The 11,641-nt window shown below is 34.1% G+C and overlaps 1 pseudogene; it reads right to left on the minus strand.

Annotated features, from left to right (window-relative positions):
* Window positions 1–934: 934 nt before the first annotated feature.
* On the minus strand, window positions 935–1,444 carry LOC149240980 (pathogenesis-related protein PR-1 pseudogene; annotated as a pseudogene).
* Window positions 1,445–11,641: the final 10,197 nt, after the last annotated feature.

The raw sequence follows: 11,641 nt of genomic DNA on the forward strand, positions 1-11,641 counted from the left end.
CTTTTATTACGACATGAAAAATAAATTTAAGTTGATAAATTTGTATAGATTAAATAGGTAAATAATGTTTTAACTGCTCTGAATTTATTTATCCAGTTAGAAATCTACACTTCTAATAAAAATGTGATATAAGAGAAAATTTATTATATATATATACATATATATAATTATTTATTAAATTAATATGAAAATAAATTGAAAATTGAAAATTTAATATGTGAAATTTTAAAAATGATGCAAAAAAGTAGAGGAATGGAAAAATATATTATAATTTTTTTCTTTTAATGACGGTTTTCGATCTATTTGTGATAATTAGCGGATCCATCGAGCACACAGGTGGGACTACCGCACATCGAGCAGCTACCGAGAAAGATGTGAAAGGCAAGGAAAAGGAATCCCGTGCATTATTTCTAGAAGGCCAAACAAATAACCCAACGAACGACCGTTAAAAAGGATTCCATAACATTTTAAATTTGTACCTCTTTTTCCCCTTGTACGGACTCCCACTTGTTTTCTTGCCTCGTTCTGCGGAACCCAAATACACCGTGCTTTACTTCGACACGCGCCACTTGGTTTTATTTTGAAGGTTGCAGATAACTGGCATTGCAATTCGTTGTAATTTTGTCATTCATTACATTAGAGCACGTTCAATTATGGTCATTTTATAGGGATCCAGCACCATTGATAATGACTTTTGCACTGGAAAATCATGGCACCCATTCATGATGTTCTGAAAAATATGAGACCATAAAGAAAGGAATATACTTGTGCATCGGAAGAATATGAATATGATAATGAACACAAATGATCCTGAGAATGAAATACAAATGGTAGTGAGAAAGAATGAAATCAATATCCAGTATGTTACAAAGAATATGGAAGAAGCTGGAAATACAAGCGTGGGAATGAATGTTAAATAGTGGGCGCCAATGTTTCAGTATGGTCTCTCTCCAACATAGTTTCCAGGAGGGTAGTAATTGCATGTGATGAACGTGTCGCCGCTGTTACATTTGATGACGGCACATCCAACTTTAGTTGTTGTTCTCCAAACAATCTGCGTGTAGTGGGTGCAGTCCTGACCGGAGCTACAGCTATTATTTGCATAGTTGTACCACTTCTTTTCATCCACCCAAGCACCGACTGCCTCTGTAGCGTTCCAGCCTTTACCACTCCCCCAGAATATGTTCTCTCCGAATGGACCATTGGAATGCTGAAGAAGGCAATCACCTCTTCTTTCCCTTGCATAAACGCGAGCATATGTTGCGAGTTTCACATCCCATTTCAGTGGAGGGACTCCAACTTGTTTTCTTGCCTCGTTCTGCGGAACCACAAATCCTTGAATGGTTTGACTAATATTCGTACCTGCTTCTGCAACCATTTGTAGGTTGCAGATTACAACGCTTAATGCAGCTACTACAACCAGCAGAAACGATGGCTGTCTCATTTTTATGGAAACAATAACAAAGTGGCAGCTGGTACTTGACAAATGTAGCCTCGACAGATGTACCTGTAATTGAAGAGCAAACACTTCGTTTGCTGTCTGAACAAAATACTTTAAGATCTGCCTACACTTGGCTTGTTTATATCTTGTTTATGAACACAATTTATAGAAAGCCCAGACAAAGTTTAATATGAAGGGAGAATAAGCTATAGGGCATAAAATATAGGGGATAAGCTATCGCAGACATCAGATCCTCTCATCCCCAAAATGTAAAGCATAAAAATGGACAGATAGATATCCATGACCGGATCAGATCATTTTAAATTTTAAAATTCTAGAAGAGCTGGCGGGAGCATATTTTGCACATTGAGCATCTGGCGTAAAGCCCAGCCGATGAACATAATGGAACGCGTGCGTCGTTGTTTGACTTTGGCGGTACAGGACACCCGTCATGAAGACGCGTATTTCCCTCACATGGCTGCGTTTACGATTTCCTAAGGAATCACAAACCCTATCTGATCCTTTCATGTGTTGAATCCAAAAAAAGGTTGAGATATGGTATCATTCATGAAATGTTTCACGAGGTAGAAGCAGGTCGACCTCCGCCGACAAAAATCTTAGCTCAATAGCATTGTTTAGGTGACCATTCGCGAAGTACAGGGAGGTCGATCTTCGCCGAGAAGCAACTTTAATTCGGGAATGAATCTATTGGATTAATAATAAATCTATTAGCATTGATAAGTTTAATTCGGGAATGAATCTATTGGATTAATAATAAATCTATTAGCATTGATAAGTTGCTGGGTTAGAGAAGTTGTTTTTTGGTTTTTTTTAATATGGTTGAAATTTTTATTATAATTCAGTTGTCGATTTAGCATTTATAGTTATTATTCGTTGCTGTACGTTGATTTAACATTGCTCATTTAAAAAAAAAATAAGTCACCATGAATGGTCTAGTTGGGGTCAGCTACCTGAATTATTTAGCTAGTGGTCTTAAAGAAGTAAGGTTTGAGTCCAACTGGATAAGTCAATTAAGTTATTTTCATTTATTCTATAAAACATATTTTTAATCAAATAAAAACAATTTTAAAACATATTTTTCAAATAATAAATATAAATGAAAATATTTGTTACTAGAAACATACCATATACATCAACGCAATCAACTATTATGATGTAAAATACACTTTAAAAAAACATTTTTTTTCAATGTAATAATATCTTTATTAACAATGTCTTTACATTCTAATTAAATAATTTTAGTAATACAATCTGGCGAAATATCTGATTAAGAATAATCTGTTTCGTTACAACGCATTATTTTTAAAACGTCATAAGTTAAGAGGATTAAATAAATATAAGTTTGGGATGATTTTTTCCGCATAAATAATAATAACATATTGATTTAAAAAAATAAAACAAATTATAACATTTAATAATATAAAATAAATAAAGTATATAAATATTTTTAAATTTAAATCTAATATGATAATAATTTAGAAATTTGGTTTAATTAAAAAATTATAACTTTTAATAATATAAAATATTAAAGTATATAAATATTTTTAAATTTAAATCTAATAATATAATAATTTAGAAATTTGGTTTAATTTTATAGGTTTTAAATTGTAAAATGTTTAATGATATATTTACAAAAATATTAGAATTTTTGAATTTATAATGATTTTATTTATAGTTTTTATAAAATTTGGTGATTTTTAAAATGAAATAGTTCTATACTATAAAAATTTGAGCGAACCATTTTGAAAGTAAAAGAAAAAACTCGCAAGTGCTTTTGGAAAAGCCCACCTACTGATATTAACCCTTAAAAAGTCAATAAATTTTTCCCGTTCAGTTGAAGAAACTAATTGTTCACCAAACCAATAGCGCTAAAATATTTTAATCAATATATATATATATATATATATATATATATATATATATATATATATATATATTATTAGTGGAATAGATGCACAATAATGCTATCCTATAATATTATAATTTACATATAATACTTAAAATAATAAAATTAATGAGTATTGTGAAATGTCATAAAAAGAAATAAAAATCAAAATAGATCCATCTCCCCTGCGAGCTACATAATCTCCTTGCATGATTGTACTTTCTCTTTGTCTCCTGGTATCCAGGATACTCTTCCATAAAAATCAAAATAGATCCATCTCCCCTACACCCCACACAATCTCAATCTCCTTGCATGATTGTACTTTCTCTTCGTCTTGTGCTACGCAAGATACTCTTCCATAAAAATCAAAATAGATCCATCTGCCCTACACCCTACACAATCTCCTTGCATGATTGTACTTTCTCTTTGTCTTGTGCTACGCAAGAGACTCTTCCACCACTAGAAATGGGATTCGATGCCCCATTCACAACAATTCAGAGCTCCACGAAGGTCATCCACCAAAGACAAAAGGATTATTAGCGCAAAAGCATAAACACAAAAGCCAATTTGGCAGTATTACTAGTTCACTTCTCACCTCAATTTAGTAATACAATCGGTGAATGGGGGCCTACGTTAGCTCAATGTTATGAGCCATGCTCGCAAGGATTCTTTCTTTCTAGCTCTCTAAGTGGTACTATAGAAAGGGAAAGGCAAGCCATAGTACACTTTTTTCGACGAAGTTGGGAAATTCCCTTTTCCATCTTGAATGACACTCTATTATGCTCAATAATAGGGTTCTCTACATAGCAACTTATATAGCCCTGAAGTAGGCTAGTGTACTCGTTAGCACTGAATCTTCATCACATAATTAGAGTGGATATTTCCTCAGGAAGCTTAAAATTTCTCCTCCTACAGCTTTTTCATAAGTATTCTTTTATGGGTGTTCTTGTGTGGACAATCACTCCTTGTAGAAATTCGGTCCTCTTTCAACCTCACCTAGATGCCAACTATTTGCACTTTTGGGATGCACTCCCACCTTTTTTGTCCTAGCTCTTTGCAAGGTTCCTTTCTTTTGGGATTACCATCTATTGACACTCTCTTAGCCACTCTATAACCCTCCATTTTTCTTCCACACACCACATCTTAGGGCTGGGTCACAGCTTTGTTACACCATCCACATAATTATGCATGTCCATCTCTATCTCTCCTAGCACATCCTTACCTACTCCTTGGCCTTCTTCAAATCCTCGTGTAGTCGCCATGCCATGTTAGTGAGCCCCAGTCCGTAGGGGCGAAGTGTACTATCAGGAAAGGGCAAGTTGTGGGAATGAATCAAATCATCACTAAGTGATGAAACTAGCACTTGCTTTCAGGATCTTACCCCATACCCCATTTAGGGAGAACTCACTCATGCCAAGAGGGAAGGCAAGGATCAAAGGCACGTCCTCTCTTACATTGAGGTCCTAGTAGATTTGGCTGATTAGGTGTCTAACATAGGGCTCACACATGGGCATTTCAATCATTGTATGCACATAATGGACTTGTACTAGGACATGAAATGCCTACTGGGCAAGGTTATCCTCGATCAACACGAGAGCATAAAGGACATCATCCTCTCCATGGAGAATCTCCATCAACACATTATGGGCCTAAACTGGAAACTGAACCACGTCGAGAAGTACCCAAGAATTCCTCCTACTACTGAAAGCTCATTGTGCAACAACATGGAGCTGAGCCATGTTACAACAACAAATTTGAACCTATCTTCCTAATCTCTTTATTATTATTATATCTTTAGCTTCACATTTTCTATGTACTTGTTTCTCTCTTATGACCTCAAAGGTTAATATATTAGTAAATCTATGGTATATTTTCAATTGCTAAACAACATTTTATCTTGTTTCTCCTTGAAGATAAGATATTTTTAGATTTTATTAAATCTTTCCTATAAACAACTAATCTAAACTCTATATTTTTATCATATAATTTTACTTTATTTTTAAATTATATCATTTTTATTATTATAAAAAAACAAAAACAAAAAAAACCAAAACTTCACTATAATAAAATATTCTCATATAAAATATACTTAAATGTAAAACAATTTTTCGCTTCCAATTATACAAGTCTACAAACTCATAATGGCCATAGCGTGTTCTAAAGGCAGTCTTGTATATGTCTTCATCCTTAATTCAAATTTGGTGATATCCAGATCTTAAATCAATTTTCGAGAATACCACTGCTCCTTTGACCTGATCAAAGAGATCATAAATTTGGGGTAAGGGGTACTTATTCTTAATGGTTAACTTGTTCAGTTGTCTGAAATCTATGCATAGCCGTAGAGTACCATCCTTCTTCCTTACGAACAAAACCGAGGCTCCACAAGGTTATACAATGTGTCAGATATACCCTTTATCTAGAAGCTCCTATAGCTATATTTTGAGTTCAGTTAACTCGAGAACACTCATTCTATAGGGAAATTTTGAAACCACGGCAGCTCGAGGGACTAATTCTATGATAAAGTCGAGGTTCCTCTTGGGTGGTAGTCCAAGAATTTCTTCTAGAAATATGTCCCTAAATTCTTGGATTACCGATATTTTCTCCAAGACTAAAATTTTATCTTTGGAGTTTGTATACCCCACTTGAACCACATAGATTTGACAACCTTTGCACATACATCTCGCTAGCTGGTGGGCTGTAACAGGTCGTAACTTGACTTCTCTTTTAACACCCTGAATTTCTATTCTGGTACCATCATTTGACAGAAAATTAATGGTCTTATCTTTACAGTTTACTAAGGCCCACTGCCATTCCAACCAGTCCATGCCTATCAAGACATCGTAGGAACCTAATGGTAGTATATTTAAGTCTGTCCTAATTTTTTTTTTTGCCAGCTTTATTTCACAGTCCTCTACTTTTGCACCAACTCTTCTTTTTGCACCTGTGGCTAGTTGAACCAGCCAGGGGTTCTTAAATTTTGAACTTTTTAGGTGGAAAACATCAACTATTATGGGGATGACATAGCTCAAGCTAGCACCCAGATCTATTAAAATGGAAACAGGATGATTGAATATTTTACCTTCGAGTTCCACCATCGAGGGTTGATAATCTGCTTGACGATCTTCCAATGTTGCGTTAATCCGGGGTATGCTCCGTGCCATGTCACCAACAGTAGAAGCTTCGTGAACATTTGCAACAGGTTCTTCTCTCCCTCTATGAGGACAATTCTTGTAGTAATGGGGTTCCCCATAGCCCCAACACTACAAGGGAGGTTTGGGAATCTGACTATTTTCCAACTTACTTGACGCTTCATTTTGTTTTATTTCATTTTGAGGTTTGTACCTCTACTGGTTTCAGTTAGGAGACCCATTTGGTCCCTTTCGTCTTGAATACCTTGTACCCATATTCTTCATGTTCTTATTATTTCTAAAAATTTCATGCCCCTTCTTACTTGGCCAACTTTTATTTAATTCACCTTTCTGTTTAATTTGTTGGTAGCAGATCCGAGATTTTCGAACTGCTTCGTCCATCATTTTTGGATTATCAAACTCTAGTTTCTCCTTCATGAAGGCGGGTAAACTGCTGATAAAGTGCTAGACTTTAGCCTTTTCTTCACGGATATAGGGCACATATCTTAATAGGGAGGTGAATTTGGTTATAAATTCATCCATGGTTTGTTGTCCTAGTTTCAAGTCATGAAACTCTTTTGCTCTATCATCATAAAATCGTTCAGTCAAATATCTATCCTTGAAATGCCTTTGAAATTGTTCCCAGGTGACCTCCTGCTCATTAATTTCTTTGACTATTTTGATTTCTTCCCACCATAGGGTGGCCTTGCCTTGTAACTAATAAATTGCTAACCTTGCCCTCAAATTTTCATCATATTCATATATCTGGAAATATTTATTCATATTAATTAACTAGGCTTCTGCCTCACCGTTATAGATTGGTGGTTTGATCTTTTTGAACTCTCCTTGAAGTTTTCTCTTCTGTATTTTTAATCCCTTTTTACTGGAAACATTATCCAATTCTTCCTCATTACCAGTTTGTCCCCCTTCATAATTCTATCTATTTAACAGACTTTTCATAATCTTTTCATGTTCCAAATGTAATCTTTCATTATCATCACGTAGACTTTGCATTTCAGCTTGCAACTGTTGGATTGTTTCTAATAAAAAAACATTGGTACTGGTAGTTTCTTCTCCCAACTGTACCCATACTTATGGGTTATGTCCTGTAGTTCCAGCGGAAGGGGCAGATCCCATTCCTTGTCCCTTCTTGCATCCACTGCTCCTTTGTGCATCATAATTTTTTTTTTTTTAATTTCGAAGATCATTCGTTCAAGGCTCATAACCTAAAGCTGTGATACCAATTGTAACACCTATTCATTAAAAGTAATACGGTGCCTAGTAACTATAAAAAAAAATTGATTTACCATGATCCGTTGATTATAGTCTAACTGAACTTCATTCTTACAATTAATTAAAGTGTACATTATAACTGTGAGAGTGCATGTGATATCCACTTCATAGATTGGTGTTGTACCCATTAGATTTATATCACACACCTAATTATGTCACTCACAAGGTTTGTACATAGGAATTAAAGTGTTGGTTATCATATTGTGTAAATCTAGCATCACATTGATATTCCTCAACCTTGTCCGGCTGGTCCACGGTTGGATGGCCACCAGCTGCCAGGTCTCGTCTACATCAAGTGTCATCTATGGTTGGCATTACCATTCGATTGAGGCGTTGGATCCGATGTCCACCGAATCCCAAGGGCCTATCCTTATGATCTAACGCCTTGTCTTTGTTCTGTAGTCATTAGTCTTGGTCTATCTCTTGGAGCTGCATGCTGTAAAAATCTGGTAAGTTCGATAATATCATTTCTCAGATGGTCTCTTCTTCATTAGCTACGCACCATGGAGGGTTTGCCTAGAGTTCCAACTTGACTAAATCATTCAACTGGGAGTTTCACGCAGTCATCCCATGGTCATTCTTTTTATACAGGTAATTTGTTAAGCAAGTGTTTCATCATTTTGTTTTCTGGTTAAGCTCAGTTTCTTGATTAATAGTAGGTCTGCGTATGTTTTTTTGTCAAGGGTATTAAGGTTATTTCCCTTTCATTTGCAGGAATCACGTCTAGAGTAAGTCCCAGAACCTATGCTGCTGAGAACCACTGCTACACCCACCTCTCATCTGGTGAGTTTATAAATGAACAAGGGTTATTGCTATTTGCATTATATAGTTTGTTCCACCGCGTCCTTCATATTTTCATTGTAAAAATTACTACAGTGTTATGATGTAGGCTCTTAGCCCACTTAAGGATGGGTCCGGGTGCCAGGTTTCCAGAAGTCCTGGATTTTCTCATCGCAATACATGCAGGTATGAAGGCCTTCCTTCCGTTAGGAAAATCTTAGATTGTTTAAGTTAAATGGCTGCATGATGGTTTCTTCTTGAGGGTTTTGTCTTTTGGGTTATCATACCCTTGTTTGTACTAGCTCGAATTCTAGAATGGACTATTGTTTTTATCACGATTCTGAGGGACAACCTCCCAATCAAAGCTTTTGCATGATTTCTTAGTCATGTATCAATTTGTGCTATTTTGGGGTTATCAAATGTATATCGAAGCAGTACTATGTTTAACCATCTTTCTTCATATATAATAGTTTGTTTATTTCAGATTATGTTTTTCTCAATCACTCTAGTAATGTCAGATATTTATGTTGATTAGATAGAGTCCCTTACACAAGTATGTTCATTCTTTGAAACATCATTCCTTGACATCCATCCCAAGACTGCCGAAAAAACCAATCTGAATGGCTACCCTGAAGTTATTCGCATCCTCTCTTTCTTTATGAAGAAGTTCCCTCATTTGGTTTCTGTAACTAGGTTATGGTTAAGGCTCTACTTTTCACTTGATAATTCTTTTCCTCAGAAGACTTAATGTTTAATAAATCTGGCATTGAGTACCTATTACTAACTAGAAGCCCTTCCACATCTATCCACGTTATATGCATCCTAATTCTTTATGAATTTACTCTGCATACATGTTGTTCCTAATGGCTATTGATAATATCCTAGTTTGAATTCATAATATATTTAATTATAACTCTATTTCGCCATTAATAGTTTTGGCAGATTTGTTTAATGGGATTAATCTTGATGTGAGGATTCTTTAACTTAATAGTCAGAGCTATATTGTACCTGTTATCAGTTGTAGGCACTCATATTTCTGTTTGGAAAAAGGCATGGTTAACCGTAGTAACTCATCTAATTTGCATTTGTATATAAATATATTCTTACCTGGTTTAATGTCGAAGGACTATTTCATAATACATTTGGATGTACAGATTTATTCCTGGATAGATTCTTGATTTGGTAACATAACTATTATGTTCAAGTAGCAAGTTTATATTTTCTATGCATCTTAATATGTATATCGTAATATAATAACCTCTAAACATTATGCCAACCTAGATACTTATATTAACTATTCACAAATACTTATATCATGAGAACAATCTAAAATTCAAGGTTAACTTCCTCATTTCATTCACCTCATACTACAGATGAAATTAGGAAAACATGCAATTCTAAGTACCGTAAAATTCATTTTCTACTTGGACAACATTATCAAGCTTACATTCCTTCAAAAAGAAATTACAAACACAGACAAACATTTGCACTTATCTGCCATTGAAAGGAACCTCTCCACCCTTCCAATGAGAATTTTGGCAATTACGTCCAATATTCTCCCCCCTAGCTCCTCTTTTCCCACTAATTAGTTTCTTCAAGATAGTAGTTCTGTTGCTTCAGCCTCAGGACTCCAGGTCCAGCCTGCAATTGAGTATTTCTTCCTCCAGGGAAGTCTCTCTCAAGGTCATTCCCACTAACAAACTTGGTTCAGCTCAAGGAATCCTTTTCAAGGTCATTCCCACTGACAAACTTGGTTCACCTCAAGGAATCCTTTTCTGGTTTTCCAACCCCCCTTCCTCCTTCTCTCTTCTCTTTTGTAAGAGGAAGGCAGGTAAGGGATAACTACTTCTTTAACTGATAACTGATAACTGTCGGGTGAAAAGAGAGTTACTGAGGTTCATCAGTAATTCTTTAGATCTTTCATGGAAACCGTATTAATATTTCTATAACTTGACTTAATTAAATTTAAAATTAATAACACCACAAAACCAACTTGTTTATCCGTTTACTCAAATGTAATAGTAAAAACAAGAAAATATTCGTAAAATAACTTAAAGGTCTGAAGATGTCAACCTAAGCCTTTAAACTTTAATATTTATATATAGATTCAATTAAAAAATAATAAAAAGTTAAAAGTAATATACAACAGAGTATGGTGGAGATATAGTGTAAAGTTTAAAACTTTGTTCAATTAATAATAAAAAGTTAAATGTAATAAAAATAATAAAATTCAATTTGTTATAAATTTTGGTGGGTAGTAACCACTATTAAGTTTACACATTTACAATTTTACTCCTATATAAGTGATTAAGAAAACATATATAATGGTGGGAAGTAATTCATGTAAGTATATTTTTACATCTTATTTCTATCCATTTTTTATGGAAAGACTTGCTTAAATTATGGTGGAAAGTAACTGATGGTAGATATGTTTTTTTACTTGAGTATAAATTATTTTCAAGTATTTTATTTTTATATGGTTTTCCTACAAAGCTTAATAATAATAAAAATCACTACACAAATATATAAAAATCATAAATGAATATTGAAACCATATACATAAATTATGGCATAAAATATGTAAAGAAATTATTCACGTCACATTATATTGTCCAAAGGTTGCAATAAGGCTTTCAGGTTATTGTCCAATCAAATGTTTAAAAATTATTTTTGTAATAATATTGAAAATAAAAAAAATCAATGTTAAACATTATATTTTTGCATTCGTCAATGATAAACTAATAGTGATCAAGAGACAAATAATTGTTAGTCAAGCCTTGGCATGGACTAATAATGATAACATAACCACATTTATATTTAATTAATGCACACATAAAAATTTAATACTTACAATAGACTTACATTATAACAAGTTTCTTAACAGTAGATATCCACCTCCACCACTTTATCCTGGAATCATGAATATTATTAAATTGTAAATAGGTTTTGTTACAATACCATGGGCCAATACCATGGCTTACCAATACCACATGCCAATCATTCACACTAAAAAAATTAAATGTAAAATATTGTATACATTACATATAGCATTGATTACATAGAGTGGAAATTCTTCATCATATGGATGGAGAG

Source organism: Pinus tabuliformis, chromosome 8 (assembly GCF_031772625.1).
Source record: "Pinus tabuliformis cultivar Carrire ecotype Pingquan chromosome 8, CPIR1, whole genome shotgun sequence".
Lineage (NCBI taxonomy): Eukaryota > Viridiplantae > Streptophyta > Pinopsida > Pinales > Pinaceae > Pinus > Pinus tabuliformis.